Here is an 11236-nt window from a genome sequence, read left to right on the forward strand (position 1 = left end):
AAGAAGGGAAATTTCTTTAATATTTGTCTTTATTTCAAAATGTCTTTCCTTCTTAGCTAACCTCTTGGAGGAGACACTTACCTCCTTACACTCCTCCTTAACCATTAAAGGTTGTCCTTCTTCTTGGGGGTAGATCTCTTCACTAGATTCTTCCCCTTTTGCTTCTTCACTTTTACTAGAGGAAGGTGAAGTAGTAGCCTCATCTTGGCTACTATAAATGTCTTGGCCCCTCATAATCATGGTTTTCTTGGTGGGGCATTGAGAAGTAATGTGTCCTCTTCCAAGACATTTAAAGCACTTCATGGAGCTAGTCTTCTCTTGCATACTAGCCTTAAGGGGTTGCTGTTCTATTGTCTTCCCCTTATCATCTTTGGGCTTAGAAGGTCTCACCCCTAAGATTCCTTGACCTTGGTCTTTCTTTGGATAAGAGTGAGAGCCATAAGATTTTGAAGTAGACTTCCTTTTAAGTTGTTGCTCTACCCTTATTTCCCAATCTAAATTGGCCTCTACATTGTCCTTCCCATGGAAGTATGGGAGTTTAATGTTAACCTCTTGAGGCTTTCTTTCATTTTCTCTCCTATGGGAGTGAGGTCTAAGATGTGACCTATGCCTTCCTTCATAATAGTCACGAAGTTCTTCACTTAGGCTCTTGCAAGAGTTATGACTACTATAGGAGACATGTTTTTCTCTTTTCATTTCTTTCATTATTTTTCTTCTTTCTTCCTCTCTTATTTTCTTTCTTTCATCTTGACTTATTTCTTCCACTCTTTTTTTACCTTTTTCTTTTCTCTCTTGTTTTTCTTTCCACAACTTAAGGGATCTCAACTCATCTAATATCTTATACAAGGGGTCCTTAGGAGTAGAACCCTCACCATTAACACTAGATGAAGAATGAAGACTCATGTTGGTTCCTAAGTTATGGTTCTTTCTTGTTGGGGGTTTGAAAACAAAAGGTAAAATAAACTATGGTTGAAACTAGCCAAAATAAACACTAAAAGAGGTGTGAAAGATAAGGTAAAAACTAATTAGTAAAAGGCAAGCTATCTAGGCAGTTTGACAATGGAGGGTAAAGGAAATAAGCTATGAAAATAAGCAAGAAATTAAAGTGCAAGAAATGCAAACTAGGCGGATCCTAAGAGTGTTTGGATGACCTCATTTAAGGTTCCCAACAAAACACTCACTATCCTAAGGGGAAATTGCCTAAAATTATTACACACAAATGGAAGTAGGGTGACCTAGCGGAGGCTCCCAACTTACTTCCAATGAAAGGCCTTTTTGTTACAAAATTTGAAAGCAAAGCAAATTGCCAATTACAAAATTACAAAGAAAAAAGTCCTCAATTGTGGTGGCTATTCTCTCTTTAGTGTTTCACTCAATTTGGAGTGCTTCTTAGTCCAATAGCTCTTAAGGTGGTTGGCCCCTTGCTTCTTGACTCAAATTCTTCAAGATATGGCACCAATCCTCCTTTCCAATTCCCTATATGGCAACTCACAAGCAAGGAAACAAAGAGACAAGCAATAACCAAAGACAAAAAAAAAATGAAATGAAAGCTAAACCAATAGAGTTTTAACAAGACAAATTTCCAAGGATTATTCAACAATTAAAGCAATGAAAAGCACAAAAAGCAAGCTAGGACTCAAAGAGAAACCTAGAATGGCTCTAGAGTAGAGTAGAAAAACTCTAAAAAAAAAGACTCAAGAAACCTCTAGTTTTGGCACTTGTTTTCACAATAATGTTCAATTGAAATTTCAGAACTAGGATTGGTATAAAATATGCACCAATTATAGAACAAATTTTGAGCCAAAACAACAAGCACACTTTCCTTTCACTTTTCTTTTTTTTCCTGGACACTGATTTTTCTGCCAACTTGTGAGATTTTTATTATTTTTTTCTTTAATCCAAATCGCTTGATTCTTTTTTTATAATTTTGGTCCAGATGTCTAGAAAATTCAGTAAAAGTTTCAGCTCAAAAAACATAGTTACCAATTCCCAGTAATTTATACAAGTTCGTATGTTCAAGCTGCCAGCACCAGCGATTTCAGCCTAGAAATCAAGAGTAGTGTTTATGTTGCTTAAGGCTTGGATAGTTACAATTTGTGTTTGCTTATGCTCAATTATCTTGAATAACACAATTAAAGAGAGCTTAAGACTTATTTTGATTCACAAATCCAGCCACAACTCAGCACCACAACTCAACTTCATCATAGGCATCATGTAGGAAACTTAGAAAGCAAAAAAAAAAGTTCAAGAACAAGACTACTTCTAGGAATTGATTTAGAACATGTTATGAACTAAATAAAATGCATGAATTAGACTCAAAATTCAAAAGATAGGCTAAGAATGACAAGAATACATGAACAAATGTATCTAGAATTCAATCAACAAAATAAAATTCAACACAAACTTAGAACATAATGTGACAATTACTATGACTAAACATGACTCTAAGACAACATGGATTAAGTGATTTACACTTAGATTTTTGTGTTTTTTTTTTCTAATCAATATTTTGGAACAAAATTTAGATCTAAAGGTTCAGCACAAGAATATTATGAATGAAAATTGATAGAACCTAAAATCAACACAAAAACAAGATTCAAGAGTAGATCTACAAAATTTGAACCATGGAAATGCAAGAACAAGTGTAGATCTAAGATTTAATCGGTTTATTTTTTTTTGAATCTACTCTATCCAGCACCAAACCACAAGACAATGGAGGATATACATGGAGAATAAGATGAAGAACAAGGAATTAAAGAGAATTCACCGAACAAAAAGATAGAGGAAGCAAAAGAACATCACCTAGATGAAGATGCTCTTGATACCACATGATGCAAGCTCCATTGGAGCTTGTAGGCCTAGGATCTTCTTCATCAATGGATTCCTTTGCTTCTTGGAAGATGAATGGCAGCGGAATGGAGAAGGAAGAGAGAGAGGAGACGCCACTTCAAGGAGAAGATGAGTCTAGAAGAAGCTCACCACCATAGGAGGCCATGGATAAGAGCTTGGAGGAAGAAGGAGATGAATGAAGGGAGGGGGAGAGAAGAGCACGAAATTTTGTGCTCCAAATGAGCTTTGAAATCTGAAGTTTAATATTCAAATGATCAAAGTTCAAAAAAATGCACACACATGACCTCTATTTATAGCCTAAGTGTCACACAAAATTGGAGGGAAATTCAAATTTCACTTGAATTTGAAATTGAATTTGTGGAGCCAAACTTTGGAGCCAAAATTTCACTAATTATGATTAGTGAATTTTAGTTATGGTTCAGCCCACTAATCCAAGATCAATTCCAAGATTCTCCACTAAGTGTGCTTAGGTGTCATGAGGCATGAAAAGCATGAAGGACATGCACAAAGTGTGACTATATGATGTGGCAATGGGGTGTAGTAAGCAAATGCTCACCTCCCCCTCTAAAATTTAATTGGATTGGGCTTCTACCAATTCAATTAAATTTATTTCCAACCACACACATCAAATATCCACTTAGTGCATGTGAAATTACAAAACTACCCCTAATACAAAAACTAGTCTAGGTGCCCTAAAATACAAGGGCTGAAAAATCCTATATTTCTAGGGTACCCTACCTACATTATGGAGCCCTAAATACAAGGCCCAAAAATAATGAAACCTTAATCTAATATTTACAAAGATAAGCGGGCTCGTACTTAGCCCATGGGCCCGAAATCTACCCTAAGGCTCATAAGAACCCTAGGGCCTTCTCTTGCATCTCTGGCCCAATCTACTTGGAGTTTTTCTATCCAATGCCCTTGCGGAGTAGGATTGCATCAGACTTGTCCACCTATTGTAGTTTTGTCGTAGGAGTCATGTCTAGTCATGAAACTTGTCACATAAGATTCCTTATGTTGTGCTAAATTTTATTTTTCTTGTTTCTTTGTCTAACTCATTTGTTCATGAGTGTATGAAACTATTTTAGCCTATTAGTTGATTTGAGTCAAATTTTCCATCTTAATTAGTCCTTAACATGTTCATGCAAAATTCTTAGAGAGTCTTTGATTGTGAACTTTTTCTTGAACTTTTAGGTTTCCTTATGATTGTGTCTATTGTGAATTTGAGTTTTGGTGATTGAATTGTTGGCTGAAATTTTGATCCTAAGTGAATATTGAACTCCTAAAACTTTGCTAAGCAAGCCTAGTGAGTTCAAAATACATAGGAAGGTTGAAAGTAAGCCTAAGGCAATCAATATACCATGCTTAAAAAATTCGAAGTCTAAAATCTCTGGTTCTGGCAGCTTGCACATATAAACTTGTAAAAATTACTGGAAATTGCTCACTTCGAATTTTGAGCTGAAATATTTACTGAATTTTCTAGACATCTGGAAAAAAATTAGAAAAAAAAGAACCAAGTGATTTGATTAAAGGAAAAAATAAGAAAAATCACACAAGTTGGAAGGAAAATTAGTGTCCAGGAAAAGAAAGTGAAAGGGAAGTGTGCTTATTGTTTTGCCTCAAAATTTGTTCTACAATTGGTGCCTATTTTATACCAATCTTAGTTCTGAAATTTCAATTGAAAAGTAGTGTGAAAACAAGTGCCAAAACTAGAGGTTTCTTGAGTCTTGTTTTACTCTACTCTAGAGCCATTCTAGGTTTCTATTTGAGTCCTAGCTTGCATTTATGTGATTTTCATTGCTTTAATTGTTGAATAATCCTTGAAAATTTGTCTTGTTAAAATTCTATTGGTTTAGCTTTCACTTCATTTTTTGGTCTTTGGTTATTGCTTGTCTCTTTGTTTCCTTGTTTGTGAGTTGCCATATAGGGAATTGGAAAGAAGGATTGGTGTCATCCCTTGAAGAATTTGAGTCAAGATGCAAGGATCCAACCACCTTAAGAGATATTAAACTAAGAAGCACTCCAAATTGAGTGAAACACCAAAGAGAGAATAGCCACCAAAATTGAGGACTTTTTTTTTTTAACTTTGTAATTGGAAATTTACTTACCTTCATTGCTTCCAAATTTTGTAACAAAAAGGCCTTTCATTGGAAGTGTGTTGGGAGCCTCCAATAGGTTACCAAACTTCCATTTGTGTGTAATAATTTTAGGAAATTTTCCCTTAGGATAATGAGTGTTTTGTTGGAAACCTTAAATATGGTCATCCAAACACTCTTAGGATCCGCCTAGTTTACATTTCTTGCACTTTAATTTCTTGCTTACTTTCATAGCTTATTTTCTTTGCTAGTCACGCCTAGTTTATCTTGTTATTGCATAATACTTTCTTCTTGCTTATCACACTTATCTTGAGCTCTTTTGGAACCTTAGCTTTTACCTTTAGCAAACTCCAAACAAGAAAGAACCACAACTTAGGAACCAACATGAGTCATCATTCATCTAGTGTTAATGGTGAGGGTACAAGTCATAAGGACCCTCTATCTAGAATCTTAGATGAGTTAAGTTCCCTCAAGTTATGGAAAGAAAAACTAGAAAGAAAAGAAAAGGGAAAAGAAAGGGTAGAAATAATCAAGATGAGTGGGAACAAATAATGGAAGAAGAAAAAAGGAAAATACTAAAAGAGTTAAGAAAAGAAAAACATGTCTCCTATTGTAGTCATGACTCTTGCAAGAGCCAAGTGAAGAACTTCGTGCCTATTATGACGAAAGACATAGGTCACATCTTAGACCTCACTCCCGTAGGAGAGAAAAGGAAACAAAGCCTCAAGAGGCTAACATTAACCTCCCATACTTTCATGGGAAGGACTATGTAGAGGCTTACTTAGATTTGGAAATAAGGGTAGAGCAACAACTTAAAAGGAAGTCTACTTCAAAATCTTATGGCTTTCGTTCTTATCCAATGAAAGACCAAGGTCAAGGCATCTTAGGGGCGGTACCTTCTAAGCCCAAAGATGATAAGGGGAAGACAATAGAAAAGCAACCCCCTAAGGCTAGTATGCAAGAGAAGACTAGCTCTATAAAGTGCTTTAAATGTCTTGGAAGAGGACACATTACTTCTTAATGCCCTACCAAGAAAATCATGATTATGAGGGGCCAAGACATTTATAGTAACCAATATAAGGCTATTACTTCACCTTCCTCTAGTGAAAGTGAAGAAGCAAAAGGGGAAAAATCTAGTGAAGGAATCTACCCCCAAGAAGATGGACAACCTTTAATGGTTAAGGAGAAGTGTAAGGAGGTAAGTGTCTCCTGCAAGAGGTTAGCTAAGAAAGAAAGTCATTTTGCAATAAAGACAAACATTAAAGAAACATCCCCTCTTAGATAACCTCCACATCTTCTCCTTTGTAAAAAGACACTTGTTAGCACTACCACACCTCTTGGGCTTGAGGTTATTCCTCAAGCAAAGGAGTTGTTGGATGAGGGTTTGGTTCGTAAGAGGTTAAATCCTTGTGCTTTGTTGGTGCCTAAAATAGGTATTATTAGGCAGCAAATCCCTAAAGCAGGTGATATGATGAATGTGTTGAATGGTATAACTCTCTTTTGTAAAATCACTCATGCACCCAACATCTTCATGATTCATGTACATAAGGACTCATTAGGTAGGGTTGTTCTTATTTTTGGTTTCAATACAAACCTAGGTGATCATATGGGAAACCTTAGGTTTGTCGTACTTTTTTGTAGGAATATTCAACATGATAATACAGAAAAGGTATGTTTTATTGCATTACTTTTTTAATTTTTTAAATAGTGATCAAGGGGTTCTCACAGACCCTAAGAGAATAAAGGTCAATCCTAAGTGGCCCACTCCACCAAGTATAAGGGAAATCTGGGGCTTCCATGACTTAACAAACTTTTACAAAAGGTTTGTCTCATATTTTTCTATACTTGTAGCACCACTCATTGAGTTGGTGAAGAACCATGTTCCCTTATGGGAAGATGCCCATGAAAAGGGTTTTCAGACCTTACCCTACTCTAACATACCTAACACCACTAATATATATGTTTTTATTCTTTTTACAGGTGTCGAGGGAAGAAGCCCAAAGTATCAATAACCTTTGGATTTGAGGTCAAATCCTTTCCAAGGGGGAGTGGATGATGCAATACTACCCCCCAAGGTTATTGGATAGAAGACTCCAAGAGGATTGAGCAAGAGCACCTAAAGAAGGCCCTAGGGTTCTCATGAACCTTAGGATAGATTTCTGAGCACATGGACCAAGGTTGGGTCCACTTTCCTTTGTAAATATTAGAATAGGTTTTCCTTCTTTTGGGCCTTGTATTTTGACCATTCTAGTAGTATAGGGTTTTAGCATTGTACTTTAGGACATTTTGAGTAGTTTGTGTAGTAGGGACCTTTTCGTATTTTCATGTATTTTGGCATGGGTTAAGCTTAGCTATTAGAGGGGTGTGTGTAGCTAAGCTCTAGCTTCTCGAGGAGGTGAGTTTAGCTATTAGAAGGGTGCGAGTAGCTAAGCTCTAGCTTCTCAAGGAAGCTTTCATTTAGTTAGTAACCTAGGCTATAAATAGAAACATGTGTAACACTTGTCATAACTTTGATGAATGTGAAACTTGTGAGACACTTCAAATTCAACTTTTCTTCCTCTTTTTCTCCTTCAATTTCGTGCCCCTCCCCCCCCCCCCCCCCCCTCTCTCTCTCATTCTTTTCCTTCATTGAAGCTTCCTCTCTAAGCTTCTTATCCAAGACACTCTCTTAATGGTGAAGCTCCTCCTTCTATGGCTTATTCCCTAGTGGATGACGCCTCCTCTCACCTCTTTTCCTTTATCTTCCGCTGCATCTCCATGGTTGAAAATCACCATCAAAGGACCTCATTAGAGCTCAAAGATCCAGTCTCCCTAGAAGCTTCTCAAGCAAGCTTCCATCACCTTGGTCAATAACAATTCCACACCTTGTTTGCTTATCTTCACTCCTTGTTACGTCAATTACCTTTTTCCATGGCTCTAACCCCATGATTTTCATTGTTTTTTTTTGTTTTAGTAAGCATATGCATGATATGAGGTTTGTGGATAGGTTTTCTTTTATTTCTTTTAGTGGAAGGATTTGTGTATGAGTTTAAAGTTCATTCATCTTAAATAATTTTTTAAATATTATCAAAAAATGCTTAACAAAGTTTGTTTTAAATGATTTTTATATTCTTTCTTGGCAACCCTTTATTTGATTCTTTGTGTGGGGAAAGGTTTCTAGTGAAATGTTTAGGGTTGCAGCTTATTAAGGATTATGTGTTCTAACTAGTTTGTTAATGTTTAATTTTTTATCATTATTTTTCATTATCAAGTGATAATGGGAGAATAGTTATACTTGATTATGTTGCTAGATTTGGTGAACCTGATGGTCTCTAACTCATCCTACTAGGTAAAAGTTGAAGATTACTATGTTACTTGCCAAGAAAGAATTATGCATCTGTCAATTGTGTCTCTATTAATATTCTAATTTCTAAGCATGGTGTATTACTTATTTGTTACCTTGTAAGACTAAACTAACTAGTTGCAACTACTTTAACACACCTTCCTAGAGCAAGTCACCATCTTGCCTTAGTCTTTGCATATTGTGATAGTACTCCATCCTTTGGTGAGTTCCATTATCCTTTTCCTTGGTTTCTCTAAAAGCTTATTGTTCTTATATTCTCTCTTAATAAATGACATTTTATCTTCTTTATCCATTTATTCTATTGTGTTACTTTAGTTTTGGCCTAAAAATGGAATCAATTTGCTATGTTTTTGTAAGGAGGATTTTGGATCTGTTATTATAGTGCCTTGTTTATTTTCCTTAATATGAATGTTGAGAAGTGTATTTATAAATCATTTCAAAATTGATAGTTCACTTTTTGGGCACTAAATGAGTAAGAATATACTTCACTAATGGCATTTTCGTATGTTGGAGTGAGACTAAGGGCTTAAAACATAAAATAGTGGAATATTTGGTACATTTGGGACAAAGAGTTAAGCAAGTAGTAGTGACAATCATATGTAGTTTAGAGGTGTGCCTTATTATGGGAAATTGGTAGACATAATGTTAGAACCTAAGACATTGGAAGATGTTAGGTTCCTCAATTCCTATGATTTTTTATGATAACATAAGTATTAAACTTTGAATGGACTAATGGATTTACTTGAGTCTTACATGAATATATCATCCAATACATACTAGGTAACATCTTGATCTTATGTGTTAATATTATCCAAGCATCCAAACCATTTGTGAAAACCAATACCAGAGTACTGTATGTTTTACACATCCAAAAGGACAATAACTAACTTACATAATGTCTCATATTCTATTAGTTAACATCCATATGACTACCTCGTATGTGGTAGCATCTTGAGGTTGATTCTTGTACTAAAATATTGCATTATTTGATTTTTCCCTTTTGATGATTGATTCAAAATTTCACTAATATTTGAATTTCAAGTTGTGTTCTCTTATAGACAAAAAAAGAAAAGTAATACTGCAAGAGCCACAATAGTATAAGTAGTGGAATCAGAGAACATGTTGGAGGAAAAAAATATTGTACCTTTTGTCCCCTTTCTATCTCCTCTTACACTGCCACGTAGCAAGATTGATAGTTGTGAGACAACGATCATTTCAAAAGACGACTCTAATCTTGTAATAGATATTTCACTTAAGTCTATAAAAAGAGTCTCAAAGCTCAGCACAAAATACATACTACAATCAAATTTCTCAAGTGCTAAAACTTTGTCAAAATCATTGAACACCAGAACTTAGAAAGTTTATTTTTTGTTTTGCTAAGTTATTTGTATTCAAGCTTAATTGTATATCCTCTCTTTGAGAGTTTTGAATATTATATTTATTCAAACTATTGTTTGAAAGCTAGGAGTGGCTTAGTGATCAAAGAATACTTGGGTGTTTCTTAATCTTAGGAAGAGATTAATGGTGAGCCAGAAGTAGCCTAGAGAGTACTTATTATAGACATAAGTGATAGGATAAAAACTAGTTTATAATTAGTTTGTGATTAGCGCAACCCTTCAACAATTTGAAGGAGAACTAGATGTAACTCAAGAGTTTGAGTGAACTATTATAAACCTTTTGGTTTTACTCTAGCTTATGGTATAACTTTTTATCTTAAGATACTTCTTTCTTGCTTTAGACACCCAAGTGTGTGAAAAATATCCTTTGAGAAAAATTGGTTTTAAGCAATTGGACAGTCATGTATAGAGCATGCATTTTGAACTTTGAGGTTAAACTTTCTTTGTGAAAATCACCATCTTGTGAAAAAAGCATTAAGCTTTATCTAACACACTGTCATACCCTAATTTTGTCCGGGGACCATTTTTTGTTGGCATGCGATCTTCGTTTGACTACTTCAAAATGTTTAACACCCATCGTCAAGGAATCCGTAAAGTTTCGGGATGTTTCGGAGAGAAACCGGCCAAAAACACGAAAACGGGAGTGTATTTAATAAAGTGGGGGTGTGTAAATAGACTGTTACATCCTAATTTCATCTGGGGACCATTGTTGATCGCTTCGGAATGCTTAACACCCATCATGGTGGAATCCATAAAGTTCTGTGAGGTTTCAGAAAGAAAACAACAAAAAAAAAATAGTGGGTGAACTTATCAATATAGAGGTGTAAATAAAATTTTTTGAATCTAGGCCCTTCCAAAACATTTTGGAAGCTGGGTTTCTTAAGGAGGAAGCAACCTAGCTCGCCTGGGTGAGCTGGGCGGCAACCTCCTCCCCTGTTTTGTTGAAAACAACTTCTAGGGATTCTGTAATGCTTCCGTAAAATTCTCGTAACCCTAAATAAGCATATTTCACTTAAGGTGGGTGAGAAGTAAGAGAAAAAAGAAGAAAATCAAGTCCAATATGCTTCCTTAAGGCTTTCATAGCATTTCCGTAAATTACGGAAAAAAAAGGGTGAACTTAGTAAAAGGGGGTTGCCTCAGGAAGCTTCCTAAGGAAGTCACCTGCTCGCCTAGGCAAGCTAGGCGGCAAGCTCCACCCCTTTTTTTTTCTATAAATAGGCCGAGGGGGGCTGTTCCAAAGGGTCCCTGACCCCTATGCTATGCATTTAAGCTGTTTTGGGTGAAAAAACATGTTTATGTGAAGAAAATCCAAGCCGAGGTGCTTCCGTAACGCTTCCGAGACGCTTCAATCTGAGACTTTGAATTCATTTCTTGTTTTGTTGGCTTTCATCTTCATTTTGTCCACTTTCGGTTTTCTTTTCTTCCGTTTTTAATGAGCTTTTAACCGTATTTAAGCCGTTTTCTCACCTAATAAATGATAAAATGAATTCCAACCAGTCATTTGTATTGTAATCTTGTTTAATCATGGTTAAAACAAAATCTAATCGATT

The sequence above is a fragment of the Glycine soja genome, chromosome 9 (assembly GCF_004193775.1).
Source record: "Glycine soja cultivar W05 chromosome 9, ASM419377v2, whole genome shotgun sequence".
In the NCBI taxonomy this organism is placed as follows: domain Eukaryota; kingdom Viridiplantae; phylum Streptophyta; class Magnoliopsida; order Fabales; family Fabaceae; genus Glycine; species Glycine soja.